This window comes from Thamnophis sirtalis, unplaced genomic scaffold (genome assembly GCF_051295495.1).
Source record: "Thamnophis sirtalis isolate CommonGarterSnake01/CBP01778 unplaced genomic scaffold, rThaSir2_p1.2 scaffold_6, whole genome shotgun sequence".
In the NCBI taxonomy this organism is placed as follows: domain Eukaryota; kingdom Metazoa; phylum Chordata; class Lepidosauria; order Squamata; family Natricidae; genus Thamnophis; species Thamnophis sirtalis.
This window is the reverse complement of record NW_028261386.1, coordinates 97,439,904-97,446,940: the sequence shown is the minus strand read 5'-3', so window position 1 is coordinate 97,446,940 and position 7,037 is coordinate 97,439,904.

The following is a 7,037-nucleotide window of genomic DNA, read 5'->3' as shown; positions in this document are numbered from 1 at the left end:
AGCTCATCTGTACGTTGGATCTACTATCACTTTAAATAAGCCCTGGTATTGCTGCTTTTGGTATTTGTGTTGCTATTTTTAAAATGATTATTATGGTTGTTGTTATTTTCCCTTTTTGTTTGTTAATCAGTTTTATGCCACTATAGGAAGGCAGGTTGTGACTATTAGAAATAGTGAAGTCTCCCTTCTATTAACTGATCTATGCCAAATTTGTTTCCTCTGTTCTTTCTTAAATATCAATAATTGACATCTGCCCTTATTTGCATAACTTCCAGCTTGGATTTTTAAGATGTTCCACTCATGTTTGGCAATCCTACATTTGTGATGCTCATACACTTGTTAAAGGCATTTTGTATTTAGTAATGGATTCTGGGATAAGTTCATAATATTGTGTTAAGCTTCTCAGCAATGATGTAAATTAAAAAAAAACAGTGACTTTTTACAAAACACAAATACTGGATGCAGTGGAAACAAGCAAGGATAAGAAATGGGAGGGGAGGTCACATTCTGTTGGTGCCAAATGCCTGGTGACTAAAATGGTTATTTAGCCCTCCTAAAATGATATAATGAGGAGATTGCCATTTGAGGGTTTTTTCCCAAAAGAGCAGCACCACTGCTCTTTTGTCCCTGCCTTTTTCTCTCTTTCTCTTTTTCTTTTCTCCTGCCTCCACCTCTCTCTAAACATACAATTTGTTTCTAAAACCATCAAATACCTGAGACAAGGCTGCCCCCTTGCAAGTTCCTTATGACCTCTTGTCTCTCTCAAAGATGGATTGGCTTTTTTCTTGCCAGAAATGGGTCATTTGCTTTGGAAGCAAGAGATTGTTTTGGCTCCTAAGAGCCAAGCTGACTCCAAACTATGTTAAATTCCAGTCTCTTGCCCCTGGCAGAGGCAATTGATTCAAAAGCCTGTTCTGATGGTCGTTTGGGGTGCTTTGAAATCCCCCCCCAGTGTTTAAGACATTAGTTTGGACTATTTTCTTTCATGCCACTTTTTCCATTATTATATATATATACCACTATACATACTGTATATACAATGTATATATTGTGTTCCAATATTTGAGGGACTGCCACAAACAAGAGGGAATCAACCCATTCTCTAAAGCACCTGAGGGTAGGACAAGAAGCAATGGGTGGAAACTAATCAAGAAGAGAACCAACCAACCTAGAACCAAGGAGAAATTTCTTGACTGTGAGAAAGATTTAATGAGTGGACGGCTTGCTTCCAGAAGTTGGGGGTGCCCTCTATCACTTGAGATTTTTAAGAAGCAATTGAACAGCCACTTGTCTGGAATTCTTGAGCACTGGTTGAATGAGAAGACCTCCAGGGTCCCTTCCAATTCTGTTGTTCTATTACTTGATTGATATGAGATTGCTGTGCTTCACCGTCTTGTAAAGGTGGTTACCATCCATCCTTTTGTGTTTAGTCATCCCCTTTGAAGATGGACCTGATGGATCTGCATATGTCTGCTTTGGAACCAAGGCAAAAAATGGAAATCTCTTAGTGGTGGTAGGTGGTGAGGGAAAGACAAGAGAATGACTCTGATGCCTGCTGGTGAGGTAGAGCTGGCAGGGTGAGCCCTTTTCCTTTCTGGTGGGAGGGGATCCTTGGGAATATGTTGGGATGGAGAAAAGGGGTGCAGTTTTCCTTACAGTACATGTCTCCTTTGTCACTCTCCCATAGCAAAGTGGCAGGCAATTTTGTAGGTCAACGGAGGAGGAAGAGGCAGCTTCATCAGGGCTCTGCTGAAGGTCATGAGTAGAGAGGAAAATGAGAGCCTCTATTATATTTGGAAAAAAGATGATCCAATAGATCATGGGTTTTTTAAAAAAAAATTATATGGAAATCCCAACACCTCAATCCTGAATTTTTCAGATTTAAAAATTAAAATGATTGTATCACCACTGATGTATTAGATTACGTTTTTATATGATGGACAGCTTGCAGTTATGTCTTTTATAAAGCAAAGTGGGGACTGTATTACCTGCATTTCAGGAATTTATATTTTCAATGCACTCTTCTTTTTTCCACATTTCACAAGTTTCCATAGAAAATATTTCATCAGCTGCTCCTAATTTATTTGATTTTAAGGGACAGTTTGAAACTCTCTCTTGAAACTAAACAGAAATTTACTGCTCGAGAAGCAGATGTAGAAATGGTAAAGTTCTGGATTTGACTAGCTTTGCTATGGACTAAAAAAAAATCTCATCTATCATGCCGCTTCTTTCTTTAAAAGGGACATACAAAGTATAGAACATAGCTACTAACAAAATATATTAAAGGAAAATAAGTGAACAATATTTCTCTCTCTGTCTCTCTCTCTCTCTCACACACACACACAAAAACACACATACACTGTATCACTTGTTAAGTTAGTAATTTCAGTTGTTAGTGAATCTGGCTTCCCCATTGACTTTGTTAGAAGATTGCAAATGGTGATCACATGATCTTGGGTTACAGCAATGGTCATAAGTGTGAACCAGGTGCCAAGCACCTAATTTTTTATCACATGATCATGGGAATGCTGCAAGGGTTATAACTGAAAAATGGTCATAAGTCATTTTTTTCAGTGCCGCTGTAATTTTGAATGGTCACTATGAACTAAATTGAGGACTACCTGTGTGTATAGTATAGCATAATATAGTATAGCATATACTTTATGATATAGCTTGTTGTTCAAGTAAAATCAGGAGGGAGGGGATTTTAATGTGGACTGGGAATCATCACTGCATAATTCCATATCTAAAATAGTATGGCGATAATTCTCTGGTAAACCATCTAAAATGCGTGAAGTCAATCTACTTCATCAAATATTCTGAAAATGAGAAATCATGCTCTAGGCAAAGTGGTTTTTAAGTAGAGATCAGTTGACTAACATATTCCTACAGTTTTAAATTTGAACATATTTTTTTCAGTATTCCTAGATATGGAATCAGTAAGGGTTTATTATTCATTCGATTCGGCATTTAGTTTTTAAAAAATATATACTTCAGGAATATTGGTGTTTTGCAGAATTATTAGGACAAATATCAGCTTGAGCTTGTTAACTACACCAATTTTGACCAGGGAATGACCTGCCAAAAATTGAAAGGCTGTTGGATTTACAAAATGCCGATTACACAATAAAAAAATGAGGGCAAATATTCATCTTTTAAAAGGGAGGAGATTTAATACACTTTTACCAGTGTATGAACATTATGGAATAGACAAAAATATGGAATGTTTCATAATTAAGTCAGGATTTCAAATCAATTTTTTAAAAAATCGACTGCTAGTGCCAAGAGTCTTCTGCTGTCTCTTATTTTTAACACTTGTATTTCTTATATTTGGCAAAAAAAATCATTCCAGCTGTGACTTGGCCAAAATGCTTTTCTGAAATTCCTACTAATTTGGATTAAACTCGATGTTTGAAAGCCTCAAACTGCAATGCTGGCAAGCAAACTGCTGAGGCCCCACTATTTCTTCCAAACTCTTATCTGCTGAGGCATTTAAAATGACCCAAGAGAATGGTGAAATCTAACTTGTTTCTTTCCACAGACAACTGACATTAGCAGACCAGGATTAGTGGGTGGAGCTCAATTTTTAATCTTTCCACTACTACTTATAGCTCCCATGCTTCCTCTTCAAACTGTTCCAGAAGGTTGGAAGAATTCTCTTGCGTTTGGAATTCTATGTAAAGATTAAAAAATAATTGAAGCAATTGCCAGAAACATGTATATTCTTCATCTAAGTTTTAAAAAAACACTGATAAAGCTGTATCATATTCTATTTTTATTGATTTTCAAGTAATTGATTTTTAAATATTTTCCAAATTTTGTCTCGAGAGAATAATTAATGTCACTTTTGCTTTCATACAATAATTTTTGGGGAGTTTGCAGAGAAGCGTCTTCCACCCACCCCGTCCCAGTTGGCTTCCTTTATTTCTGCTGTAGAAGCAGGAAGAAGAAAGAAGCAGCTGTAAACTTTTCTAATTCAGCAGCAAAATAAATCATTCAGGCAAATAAATGACCTTGATGAATAGTATGTTTTCATTTCAGCAAAGAAGTTTGTAACAACCATCTAACATGATTTCCAATCATGTCTCTTGCCCATTTGCACAAGACTTCAATTCCACATCCTGAAATAAAAAATGGCTATTTTGCTTTTGAGTGGGTAACAGTTGCCTTGCCAAAAGATTGTTCATCTCTACACACTGAATGAGTTGCTTGGCTGGATAATCGGTTTTTATGTCTTGTTTATATTAAGTAAAGAGAAAAACTGAAATCTTGAAGGAAAAAAGCCAAGTAGTATCTTCATGCTTTAGTTCTTTATGTGTAGATAAATATTGTACCCAAGATAGAGTTCTGTACAAGTTGTGCAGAAATGTTAGAAATTAAGAATGCTTTCAGAAATAGAAGTATTAATAGTTTATGTTTTATTATTTAACAAAATGGAAAGTAAATGAACAGAAGATAAATCCAAGTCAAATCAATATTTGCTGTAACTACTCAAAACAGCACCAATTCTTCTAAGTACACTTTCACACTGTTTTTGAATGAATTTGGCAAGTCTTCAAGCTTGTTCGTAACATCTTGGAAAACTAACCACAGACCTTACCTGTATGTAGGCTGCCTCAAATTCTTCATGAAATTCCAAACAGACTTGATAATGTTGAGATCATGGCTCTGTGGTGGCCAAAACCATCACTTCCAAGACTACTACTACTACTAAATGCTGAAGATAGTTCTTAATGACATTGACTGTTTGTCTGGCACCATTGTCCTGCTGCAGAATATATTTGGGGCTATCACATGCTTCCCTGAATGGTATGGCATGATGGATAAGTATCTGCCTGTATTTCTCAGCATTGAGGACACTCTTGATCTGCCCAAATCTTGGATCTTTTTGCACCCCCATCCCTATGTTTTTGTGTGTAGTTGAGTTGCTTGTTTACATAGGAGGTATGGCTTTTGAGCCACAATTCTTCCATGAACACCACTTCTGGCCAGACTTGTACAGACTGTAAATGGTTGAACTTGGGTTCTGCTGGTTTCCACCAGTTCTGTACTGATGGCACTGGTGGACATCTGATGTTGAAGGGAAGTAAGCATTATGTGTCTTATTTGCTGCATTAAGTTTCCTTGGCCAATTACTGTATCTGCGGTGCTGAATGTTGCCCTTTTCTTTGTGTTTCAAAAGAGCTTGATTACCACATCTTGAAATTCCAGTCTACTTTGACATCTTTGCCTGGGAGAAACGTTGCTGATTCAGTATAACTACCTTTTGTTCCTTAGCTCAGTTTTGCCATGCTGTATGACCTATGACATGAAACTATCTTCCGCAACATCACCTTAGTAGCATAATTTGGCTATTCCTCACCCAGTTTTAAGCCTCTTACATAGTTGTTTCTGTTAACGACTGTTTCAACCTACATATGAAAATGATCATTAGCAACTGCTTGGTATAATTGGTTAATGATACATCTGACTGTAATGCTACAAAATCCCTGACTTTGTGCAAGTGTAAGAATTGATGTTGTCTCGAAGGCAAAGGTTGATCACACCAAATATTGATTTGATTGGGATTTCTCTTATGTTCATTTACTTTCCATTTTGTTAATTGATAAACATAGACTATTAACATTTCAATTTCTGAAAACCACCTTAATTTTCAGCAGTTTTGCACAACTACCTAACATTTTTGTACAGTTCTGTATATCAGTATTTTGGCACCTTTCAATGTTTTGAGCTTCCATGTCATATTATAAATGGTTTTTTAAACTCCTTTTTAACAAAAGGTTGGCTTGTGACATACACGAGTGCAGTTTTAAATTAAAATAAAACTATAAAAAGTCACCTTAAGCTCTTAGAACCAGCTCTCTTTTGGAATGGTGTAGAAAGAAGCAAAAAAAGAAATGCCAGATTTCCTTGGAGAAATTATGAGTTGCAATTCCTTATTTCAGCAGCTATGCAGTTTCTAATTATGTCTTCATTTTCAGTTCTATATTCCAAAAGGTAAACAAAAATGTTCAGACTGTTTAATACTTTTGAATTATGCATTCATAAATATAAATTCTGGTTTTGCTTACTTTGATCCTTCTTTACTCTTGAATTACCATTGGGCTGAAAGATGTAAACATCAGATTTCTTTGCTTGTGGAAGTATCCACCTATGACTACCTAACCTGTCTTACATCAACTTCCAAGCCTTTTTACCACCAAAACCTCTGCAGACCAGCTACACAGCACAGCTGGTTCTGCATGAGCAAGTGGTCAAAGAGTTTAAGCACAAACATGACAAATGTAGATTGGAGATCATCCTAAGGCCACAATGTTGTCATGATGATAAGAGATCTAACCTTTAATAGGGGTGTAAGGGGAAACTGGCAAGCTTTGATACAAATTGGCCTTATCTTTGTTTTCCAACAGCCGTAAGTATTTCCTCATGGATTTCTTTAAATTTTTGCTTATGTTATTTGAGAGATAAACATTGTGGAATACTAGATATTTTTGGATTAAAAAATCTGGTACACAAAAAAATCTGTGGTTGGTGGCCATAGCAACATTATTCTGACATAGGGAAACGTACCATGTCAGGAACGAGGACATTAGGTTGTGAATCAATAAGAATCTGATCATCAGAAAATTCTCCAACTGCTGATGAAATACACTGATCCTGAGATTGCCTGTTTGCCATTGGTTTTAACCTGAGGGAGTGCAGAAAATTAAACTGTTCTCAAGTAGAAGGCAACTGAAATTCAAAAGTGTTGATGCCCAATTTCAGCTATGCACACTATAATTAGTCTAGGGGCCAGAGGCCACTGATTTACAGAAGTAATGCTACACAACCAGGGCTCGTTTATCTTAAGATAGATAGATAGATAGATAGATAGATGATAGATAGATAGATAGATAGATAGATAGATAGATAGATAGATAGATAGATAGACAGACAGACAGACAGACAGATAGATAGTAGAAAGAAGAAAAAAAAGAGAAAAACTTGCACTGATCCTTTTTTAAAGTCAGATCTAACACTTCATTCTACAAATGCAA